Raw genomic sequence first — 12,249 nt, forward strand, 5'->3', positions numbered from 1 at the left:
ATTACTTTATATTGTCATGCATGACAGTGTTTCTACAGTTAATAATTATTTGTCTCATGGTATTATGAGAATTCTCTCGTTGATCATGTATCAAACGCAAAAATCTGCTTATCACGAGGTTAAAGTGGAGATGGGCTGGTCATTTGGCCAGACGGGAAGACGGAAGGTGGACTAAAGTCGTCACGGAGTAATGGCCTAGAGAAGCAAAAAGGCCAGTGGGCAGACCACCCACACGATGGTCTGACGACTTTAGAAAAATGGCAGGCGTTCAATGGATGTGATTAGCACAGGACCGGGAGAATTGACGCACCTGTAAGGAGGCCAGGAGGCTGAATATGATGATGATGATGATTATAAGAATTGAAACTACCCTAGAACATTTAACTCACTAATGATGTTTGTTGAAGCTTAAGAAAGTTACATAACTGAACAGATGTGTCTGTAATAGTTCACGTGACAGAATAAGCAATGTAAATTTGTTCATAGGTACAACTTTAATGCAAAGAATTTATGACGATTTTTTTAATCGAAACTCCCTTTAATGCTATTAGCAACTTTCTTTTTAGTATTTTCCTAAAATAGCCAAAATCTTTATATTCTAGTTTTCCGGATCAAGTTAACCATCTTTATAAAGAGACTAGGTAATCGTCCCGGCTTCGCACGAGTAGATAAGAAGAAAAATGTATTTTGGATAGGGTTTGCGTAAAATCCTAATAATGATTGTTAGTGAGCGTCTACGTTGGAGAAGAATTAACTCTGATAAATTTCAATTCAATCAGGCGAATAGTTTAGGAGATTTCGTGATGAGTGGTATTTCGCATGTACATACATATATGAGTTATAGATAACAAACACCTTTTTTGCTATCAACAATAACAATTACAATGACATACTTGTGGTAAAAACCTCATTAGGTTTAAACCATGGAAAAAAAACTTTAAGTGAAGTATCAATCCTAAAATTAATAGTAATATTAGGATTGTCTCGAATATGATAGAAGAAACCAAATTTGCAAAATGGTCTTACTTGAATGTTACTGCGCACGTCTAACAAATATTTAAACTTGACCTTTCAAAATATGTCATTACTGTATGTCATTCATAAATATATTTTACATAATTTAAAAGTTACTTTAATATATTTCTTGTGGTTATATCAACTCTGACCTTTATAACAATCAACTGAAAACTATAGACTTACTCCGCAATTATCTAAGAGACCTTTCTGTCCCTTAAAATTAGATGTCCTTTGCTTTGGGTATAAAATGTCCAAAGGGACTTAATCTTTTACATTCATATAAAACATTAAGAGATTGTTTTTCCATTTAGGAAAAGTGTTCTCGAAATTTCGTCTCCGCTTACGCCATATTGAATTTGGTGTGACGTCACATACTGGGATTTTTAAAAGTTGCGATCGAAAACGTGTCAAGGATACTTTAAATTTTAAAGTAAAATTCTGCTGTATTTTCTGAAGTCAGTTTCACTAAAAGCAAATGTTATGCAATGTGACTTAATATGCTTCAAACGAAAAGTTTGTTACATCATTACATTATAGTGTCAACTTCAACTACTATTTCTTTACAAAAAAATATTATACTCCTCTTACAAGTAGCTGGTAAAATTACCTTAGACATTTTATATTTTTTGGCAAGGAGCCTACTAATATACTATGTATTTATATTTTTCTACTAAATGCATTGAAGAAATCTTAAGTTGTAAGTTATGAAATTTTAGCCAAGGGCAAAGGGAAAAAAGGCCAAAATTCTCAAATCAGTTGTATTTTTTTATGTTTATTACTTCAGAAATCTGTCATTTATAAGCTTTTTTTTTATTTGGGAAGGTATATCGATGATACATAGCTATACTGGAAATCATTTTCCGGATTCTATACATAATTAATACACATTGTTACATACTACTCTGATATTTCTGCAACGACAGATAACATTTAGTACTCTCTACGTAACTAAAGTGGTCTCCAGTATCAGACAGACGGTCACCAAGCCGAAAAACCTTTGAAGCTTTAAATGTAACTTTGAATCTTTCTCTGACAATTTAACCGATCATTATTATTATTATAAAGCGTCGCTTCTGTTTAGTGGACAGCTTATATGGCTGCTCATCCTATCCAACTTATGCATTCAATACAAATCTCGTGTAGATCGAACCGTGTAGATAAATCGAATAGTTAATCGGATATTCTGTCAATAAATTTCTTAGTAACAACTCCGAAAGAAGTTAAAAATGTTACACCTACGGGAGTGTAATGACCTTTCAAGGATAGCACGTAAAGCTGATTATCCTAATGTCTTCCCAGTCTACTATCTTATCAGACTATGAGATGGAGGAGAAGAAAACCCCGTAAAGAGTACACCTGCTTATTCCTACGAACTTTTGTGTTACAATGCGAATATATCTCGCCCGTTTGAAATATTTTCGAGATGGGCCGCTGTGGCAGAATCTTAGTGACGCCTTTGAAATCTGTTCGACTGCAATCCACTGCTCGAAATTTTCAACAGATGGAATTTAGATTTATGGATAGATCCCTAAATTCCATCCTCACCACCTCGATGTCTGGAAATCCAAAGCAGTGCGATTTTTAAGGCATTTCTTACCTCGTAAAATCACTCTGTGGGACTAGCTTTTGCCGGCGACTTTACCGAAGGGCGTACTTATTCCTTTAAGGCTAGCAACGCACCTGCAGGACCTCGGGTGTTGCAGGTGCGTTGTTCGGATGACCATGGGCGGTGGCAGTCACTTTCCATCAGGTGAGCCTCCTGCTCGTTTGCCTCCTCTTATATAAAAAAACAGATTTATTGTCCAATATTTTTTTTTTTTTTTATATTCGCCGGGAGGGCAAATGACTCTACTCCACCTGATGGTAAGTGGTAGTAGAGTCCAAACGCGACGACGGCCAGTACAGACGGGATAAACGTTCTGCACTAGCCGCCTTCGCCTTGCCGGCCCGCAAGATGCCTCTTCACGCCTCGTTTGAATGAACCCGGGTTGTAAGAGGAGGGGAACACGTGAGCTGGTAAGGAATTCCATTTTTTGGAAGTGCGACAAAGAAAGGAGTTGCCAAATTTCTTTGTTCGCGATGGAATTGATGTCACAGTTAGGCGGTGACATCGAGAACCAGCTCGCGTGGACTTAAGAAGGAAGGGGGAAGCAGGAATTAGAGAGAATAATTCCTCAGAGCACTCGCCGTGATACAGTCGATAGAAAGCGCTCAGTGCTGCTATCTTACGACGCAATTGTAAAGGTTCAAGGGTGTTTGTGACCTTTACGTCGCCAATAATGCGTACGGCACGTCGCTGCAACCGGTCCAAGGCCTCAAGTAGGTACTTAGCGGAGCCATCCCAAAGGTGCGAGCAATATTCCACGCAAGACCGTACCTGTGTTTTGTACAGCAGGCACAGTTGTTGTGGCGTGAAAAAGCGCCGCACCTTGTTCAGAACTCCGAGTTTCCGTGAAGCTGTTTTTATAACAGCCTCGATGTAATCCCTTGGACTAAGGTCGCAGCGAACGTCAATCCCCAGCATGGCGATTTTGCTTTGCATCACCAGCGGAGTACCACAGAGGGAGGGAAGAGGGGAAAATGTTGACTTTTTCGCCGTGAGAGCGCATACCTGTGTTTTCTTGGCATTAAACTCAACAAGATTATCAGAGCCCCATTTGGCGATGAGCTCTAACGTCCTATCGAGTTCAATGACAAGATTCTCCCGCCTCTCCTCAGTTTCCGCCCGCCCAGCCACTGCGCGTCCGTGGTATCCACCATGCACTGTACTATCATCTGCATAGCAATGTATGTTCCCAAGGGAGAGCATATCATTGATATGCAAAAGAAAGAGTGTGGGAGATAGCACAGATCCCTGGGGGACCCCAGCATTCACTACATAGAATTGTGAAGCGCAACCATCTACTAAAACACGAAGGCTACGCTTGTGTAGGAAGCTGGCAATCCAGGTGCATAGCTGAGCAGGCAGACCATATGCCGGTAGCTTGGAGAGAAGACTTCTGTGCCAGACCCTGTCGAAAGCCTTGGAGATATCGAGGCTGACAGCCAACGATTCTCCATGCTTGTCAATAGCTTCACCCCAGAGGTGTGTTACGTACGCTAGAAGATCACCTGTGGACCGTTTTGGTCGAAACCCGTACTGACGATCATTAATTAGACAGTGATCTTCTAGGTAATTGATCAGTTGGTTGTTTAAAATCCGTTCCATCACCTTACAAAGTACTGAGGTGATAGCTATGTCGATAGTCTATGGTGATAATTTGTCGGGTCAGACCGATCCCCTTTTTTGGGAACCGCTTGCACATTAGCTCTTCTCCAAGCCTCCGGCACACATCCCGAAGAGAGAGAAAGTTGGAACAGGCGCGTTAACACAGGAGACAGCTCCGCTGCGCACTTCTTCAGCACTATGGCTGGTATTCCATCGGGACCGCTAGCTTTCCGTACATCAAGTGATTGCAGCTCCGCACGCACATCACGTTGCCTGATTTTAATGTCAGGCATCGTATGGCCACATGCAGGTATTGTAGGTGGCAGTGCACTACAATCATCGATGACAGAATTGTCGGCAAAGAGTTTAGCCAGGAGATCAGCTTGCTCTTGCGGACTGTGAGCTAGCGATCCGTCCGGATTTCTGAGCGGTGGCAGCGAAGGTTGGCAGAAATTGTTTTGCACAGACTTGGTCAGACGCCAGAAGCTACGGGAGCCCCTAGGATGCGAAACAAGGTCATGACCAATCTGTACAATGCGCTGTGCATCCGCTCTCGTGTATGCCTTCCTACAGGATTGATTGATTCTATATCTTATTTACAATATTCGATCAAAGTACTTAAACAATTGAATTACTGAATTATACTTCCTTATCTTTGTTTGATTATATTGACTAAGAAGTTATATATTGTTTATGATAGAGCTAAAATTATAATCAAGTCAAAACGTTATTCAGGAACTCAAGCATAATCTTAAAAATATATACCAATTAAACATGAAGTTAACACCAAAATGGTAATATTCAAGTAGGCTTATATAATAGTATTATTTATAATGCAAAGCTATAACCAATTCAGAATGTAATTCGAGAAGAAACGGCAAGAAACTTAGTTCTTTCTATTAATTAAATTACATAAGTATGTTAATTAGATTATTATTTATTCAGCATGAAAATCGACGTATTCTTAACTCTAATTAAATTAACTCTACGCTTTATAATATATACTATATAGTAATTTATCTTTTTATAAACAAACCGAACACCATGCCCTATAAATTGGCTTGGCTTAGCAGATCTGAAAAGTTTTTTTATTATCTATACTTATAGTGTATATAATGTTATATAATCGATAACAAGTGACAAGAAATACAATTTCGTATAAAAATGTTTATTTAGAATAGAAGCGTTACATTAGCTTAATGATTAACAACGACACAATAACAATAAGACAAGAAACTCAGCAGTTGCCTTTTATACTTATTACAATACATATCCATATTAATTTCAATTAAATGTATAAAGTAATAAAAGCAACAGCCCGTCAATATACCCCTGCTGGGCACAAACCTCTTCCGGTGTATGACGTCAAAGCAAATGGATTAAGCGAAGCTTTAATTTGTTTATTTTCAAACCATACGTGTTATTATTATGTTCGTAATATAATTGTTATTACATATTTGAATTAAAGAAGATAAAAATAGCACGCGTAAGTTAATCCATGTGATGAGAGTTGAGCGTCTTTAAAAACATTATTACAAAGAAAAAAGTTTTAAGGTAATAAAAAAAATGTATTTTTCGTTTGAATATAGTTAAATCGATAAAAATATTAAACATGTTATCGGCAACATCTAGGGTTGTCACATGCAAAAACGTTTCGTCAATGCTTTATAAAGTCAATTCATATTATTATTATTATTTTTTATATGTCCGCGATGGCAAGTGACTCTACTCCACCTGATGGTAAGTGGTAGTAGAGTCCAAACGCGATGACGGCCAGTACAGTCGGGAAGAATGTTCTGTACTAGCCGTCACCGCCTTGCCGGCCCGCAAGATGCCTCTTCACGCCTCGTTTGAAGGAACCCGGGTTGTAAGAGGTGGGGAACACGTGAGCTGATAAGGAATTCCATTTTTTGGTAGTGCGACAAAGAAAGGAGTTGCCAAATTTCTTTGTGCGCGATGGAATTGATGTCACAGTTAGGCGGTGACATCGAGAACCAGCTTGCGTGGACTTAAGAAGGAAGGGGGAAGCAGGAATCATGAAAGCCGATGCTATTCTGACACACAGGATAAGAGCCTGTGAATATCCCACTGTTGGGCTAAGGCCTCCTCTCCCTTTTTGAGGAGAAAGTATGGAGCTTATTCCACCATGCTGCTCCAAAGCGGGTTGGTGGAATACACATGTGGCAGAATTTCAATAAAATTAGACACATGCAGGTTTCCTCACGATGTTTTCCTTCACCGTATAGTACGATATGAATTATAATCACAAATTAAGCACATGAAAATTCAGTGGTGCTTGCCGGAGCTTGAACCCACGATCATCGGTTAAGATTCACGCGTTCTTACCACTGGGCCATCTCGGCTCTCTCATACATGTAGGATACATGTATAATTATAGTTAATGTCGCAATTCTTATATTTAACGATCTTGTACAAACCGTCGACCTTATAATCATTGTCTTCAGCCGTACCCCAACATCATTTGTAGTGAAGACATCAGATCATTATATACATGTTACATAGAAATCTAAAGCTATAAGCTGTCATCTATCGCATGGACGTCGCTTGATTTGTTACGACGAAAAAATATTAAAATGTTTGAATATTCAAACTGGCAAGCCTACAAAACATACTGTTCTTAAATCAATAAGCTCAGCTCGCAGACTACATATTATATAGGATTGCTCACAGTTTAACATAAAGTATCATCACCTTTATCATCTGACAGGTCAAAGCTTTACTGTAAAAAAATGTTTCTTTTATAAGCTTAATTCTCTTTAACATGGGATATTTTAATATTAAAAAAATAATTGTCTGATTTATAAATAATAATATTGATTATTAATTTAATGGGGATATTAATTGACAAAACTTAGCACAGACGATTATTTTGTCTTGAAAATGTCATGCACGAAAATATTTGTTTTTTTTTATGACTGGCAATCCTACTGAGATCACGGCTAAAATATTCATTGAAAAACAAATAACTGAATATATGAATACAAGAGGCCGACTCGAAATTCATTGCAAAACTGTCTTTGAATAAAAATACTAACACGATATTATACTACATATGCATAAATTCACATTAGTGTATCTGAGTTGTTGTTGTTGTTGTAATGTCTTATGATTGACATTATATGTTGCCATAATAATTAATGTGGTTCATAGTTACAGGTAAATGTAATAAAAACTGTGAATTTAATAACATTTACCAGTTGTTATTAATAAATCAACTAACGTTGACGTAAATAATAAAACAATCAAGATCTTTTTCAAATCAAGATTCTTTGATCACTTTTTATTAGTAATTATCCTACATTATTTATAGGTACATAAATGAATAGTATATGTATATATATCCATGACTATTTTATTTGTGCAGACTATCGAAATATAATTTCAGTTATACGCTTTGACCTTTCTCCAAACGTTGCTCGAAATAGCATTATGAACAATATGTAAATCATTATAACGACGACAAGAGCATTTCAAGATAAAGCAATCCTGACGTCGCAATATGATGTCAAATATTTATAACCCAGTATCTGAACTAGGTTTTTCTCATTCAATTATAGACCGTATGACTAAAAAAATAAAGGCGTGTAATGCGTGCATATATCATAAATGCAATTTCGAAATGGATCCATTCGTTTAAAAAACAATTGGATAAGAATGCGTAAACTGTACACTAAATTCTGAAAGCAATATTAATATTTGAATAGATATTTGAGTTTTCTACTTGATGAAATCACACAGATTGTTTCAAAATAAGCAGGTTATTATATTATTTATATATAATATAAATAAATATATATATATATATATGGGACAAGATAAACGAGACAAACAAATATTGAGCACATGGCGCTACCCAATGTTTGAAACCACAATCTTTAAGGAAAATTTACATTTAATCAGAAACCAAATATATTTAAAATATAGTTCTAGAAAAAAATTTATCATGGAATAAAAAATGATAATGAATGACGCAAGCAAGGAAAAAAATGTTTGTTTTATCAGTTTGTAGAGAAAAAAAAACAGTATAATTAACAGTGACAGTTTTATTTCTGACTCCGGTAAGATGAATGAGTTATTTGACGGCGGAAATTAAGTCTGTTACATGTTCGTCTTCAACCATTTATACTATAACAGATAGGTGCTTCACAAAGTTTTACACGCGTTAATCGTTACTGCTCTTTTACTGGTGGATGGGCTAATGGGCCAGCTGATGGTATGTGGTAACCACCTCTCATAGATATTGGCGATGTAAGAAATATTAACTATTCCTTACATCGAAAACCTCACGATATTATGTCCCTTGTGTTGTAGTTACACCGGTTCACTCACCGTCTCACCATGAACAAAACAATACTAAGTATTGCTATTTGGTGGTAGAATATCGAATGACTAGGTGGTACCATCCGAAACAGCTTGCTCAATGTATGTTTATAACGACCACTTCACGTTCCCCGTTGGGATACGGGGTAAACCAAGTTTTAATGTTTTTAATTTGATTTAATAATTTATCACTGCTATTGCTGTTTAGTGATAGAATTTCTGATGAACGGGTGGTACCAACTCACACGGGTTTGCACACGTTGGAAAAAGCATTACGCATTTCTCCAACAGAAACAGAGGGTTGTGGGACTCGCCTGTGTCCAAGCGCCAAGGCAACGAGTGCACCCCGAATATCAGAATACCCACTAAAAAACCAGCAATATCCTTTCCGTCTTAACGAGGACCGCCTCGGGATCGCTTGCGCATGCTACCGTGACAAAATAGCTTATACTCTGACTTAACACGTAGGCTACCTGAAACTTACCCCCTACTAACTTACCTTCCACATCATCGCAATGGAAACTAGTGTTATTGTCTAAATAACCTTTCTCATAAAATGAAATATCAAACGCAAATAGATTATTTTCAAATCGGACTGATGGCTTTATAAGTATAGATAAGTATTAAATTTTCTTCAAGTCATGGTATAAGATTTGCATCTGATATTGTTCTCTTAACTGACCCTAAACTGTCAAATTAACCCAGACGTAGAAGTCATCTCGGTCCATAAGTATTGTAAGAATTTCAAGCTATTCTTTATATATCTGTACTTGCATTCGAAGACTTTACAAATTGATAGTATTTTGATTAAAATAACAGATGACTAGGTGATACCCAGTCTCGCATTCACATTTTCAAGTTGCATTGTAAAAATTTTTCTCGCTAGCAAATAATTCTTTGCACAATATATGAAAGCGCGGTGGTTGTTTCACCTTTTGCTACTCTATTTTATGGATAGATCGCGGTTTTCCTTCGTGAATTAATAATGCCATTTTATATTTAGCATGCCCTAGTTTTTCGTCATTTGGATTCTAACACCTATTAGCTCCTAATCCCTTGAGATAAGGATTTGAAAGTTAAGAATTCAACTCTTTCGTATGCAGACGGTGTTCTAAGAAATCAATTTTCTGTTCATTTAAAATACAGAAGTAAAATTTTCCGCACGAGTCGAAGTGTACCGAACAGTCGTTTCAATCCAATTTGCTAGTAGATGTAGATTAGTTCGCTTCTAAACTGTTAAAGTAAACTCGGTGTCTTTTTATTGCCACAAGTGCGAAACCATTTAAGTCTATGAAGAGAAATGAGGTTGTCGGACACCTAGAAGGTATAATAAGTTCCGCTTAATTTTTTTTCAGCTTAATTTTTTTCTCATAGAATTTATCTTATCTGGATGAAGCAATTTTTATTATTTAAAAGTTATTAAATACATTATTTACACTAATAATATAAATGTGAAAGTAACTTTGTCTGTCAGTATATTACGCTTTCACGATTTTATACTATTTTTATACCTGACACCTGTCCCTTAACACACTTGAGAAGCCGCTGGCGTTTTCTAGTTTGGTATATTACCTCAGTCGCCCAGGTACTTAGAAATTAATGGAGCTAAAATGTATTGCTGTTTTTCCAATTACTTAGCCAATGGCAATGCATATGTAAAATACCAGTATTGCCAGCACACAAATATCAAAATAACTCAGTCTCTTATAAAATGTTTTACAAATTATAATTCTTTATAACTTTTGTGTGAAACGAAAGTTCATGGCTTAAATAATTCAAAAATAATAATGATATCATACAATTTAACAATAATGAAATAAAATTGTAATTTATATAATTTTATTTAACGTATTTTTGATATTGTATTATTTGTACACAAAATTTCATTAATTTTTTAAAGTCGAAAGGTAAAAACAAATTATGACGATTCATTATCGCGAATACATGACTCGTTCACAGCAAATAATTTAATATCATAAATTTATATATCATCATAACATATCGTGGTTTCTTTCACGGTTCTTGTCAAGTCATATTTGTTTTCCATAAGAATAATGCTTCTGCATCTGAGTGCATCTGATTTTGCAGGCTTTATATAAAAATTAAAATGATGTATAAAGTTTATTTTTGAACTTTTTAGTGTTTTTAAAACATAACATTACTTTTTTTATCAAATTGATCTCTTATACAATAATACACCTTTGACCACATTGACTTCTAACAAATTCATCAAAAAAAAAACCATGCGTGAATTTCACTGCAGACAGATGCAGGTTCTCTGGGAAAATAATATGAAATGTTAGACTCAAAATTTCATAACTTTTTATTATTAGATTCAGGCGACATCCACGCGGGTGAAGCGTTGGGCACTATTATTGAGTAAATAATAAATTCTACATGTATGTAGGTCTAAATCCAATATACCTTTGACCCAAAAGAAAATTGCAGTAAATATAAACCTATTTATATTATTATAAGATGTTGCAAACAAAATAAACCATAATATTTTCTGAATTGATTCTGTTTCATTTGTCTATCCCCAATCCAAACCATATTTATTATTTCTATTTTAATATTTTTAAATAAATATAATTAAAATATGGTAAATTTATTCACAATTTTTTCAAATTTTTAAAAATCTATTGAAATTAATTACGTGTCTCTACGTAAATCGTTAGTTATAAACAACGTATGTTAGATTAAAGAAATAAACAGACGATTTTTGTCTACAAATCTTCCAAAAAATTTTTTTGATAACTTGAACCGTTGGTAGACTATTCATAAGTACTTGTAAAAGTTAATTTGAATAAAAAATATTTTGAATTTTGATTTTGTGTCAAGCTCAATAATGTACAACAAAATAATGGGTTATTTTTTACGCTGATATCTATTATTATATCGACATTGAACTTAATTTATTATAATTATTTATTCAGAAATGAAACAGACAAATAAAAATATAATATAATAAAATTGTCTTTTGAAGACGGCTTATAAAAAAGAACGTTTCAACCCATCAACTTTCTATTGATTATTATCGTTACTCAACATAATAGCTTAATACTTATAATATGTATATAAGTATATGTATATGTATATATATATGTATATGAAGTCAATGGTTAAAGAGAATTTAGGAATATTGAGGTTTTTAAATGTCAATTTTAAGGTTATTCATTTAAAATCAAAACTGCTCCACTATACTATTAGCGTTTTAAATATGTGGAATATTGTGTAAATTCGATGTTTAAAATCGAATTATAATATCTCTTAGAAACAAATATACACAATGAATATTTATATGGAACTAATACAACTTATTTAAAATTCAAAACAAAAAACTTTAGAATTTTTTAAATCCCAATCATTAAATGTGAAAACTTTTTGTACATCCTATAAATGCAATTTTTATAAATATTTTAATTATCTTAATATTTAATTTAAATATATCTTGAAAATAATTATATTTTAAGGCTAAAGCTTATATGAAATGGTAAAGATTTTTTTATTTTTAAGTAAATTTATATAAACTGAGCAATTTTATTTATTACTTTATACAATAATCCACTTATTATACTTTATTAGTTTACCAAGCGTATTAAATTCTCAATAAGAATATAACAAAATTACAAACACATTTTTTTAGTAGGAATGAAGAAAGATTATTTTAAATAAAATTTATT

At 34.4% G+C, this 12,249-nt stretch overlaps 1 protein-coding gene across 2 annotated transcripts in view; it reads left to right on the forward strand.

Moving 5' to 3' along the window:
• LOC126774472 (prolactin-releasing peptide receptor-like) overlaps positions 1-12,249 on the forward strand; it is a 69,696-nt gene that overhangs the window by 38,644 nt on the left and 18,803 nt on the right. The window lies entirely within an intron of this gene.

Source organism: Nymphalis io, chromosome 16 (assembly GCF_905147045.1).
Source record: "Nymphalis io chromosome 16, ilAglIoxx1.1, whole genome shotgun sequence".
In the NCBI taxonomy this organism is placed as follows: domain Eukaryota; kingdom Metazoa; phylum Arthropoda; class Insecta; order Lepidoptera; family Nymphalidae; genus Nymphalis; species Nymphalis io.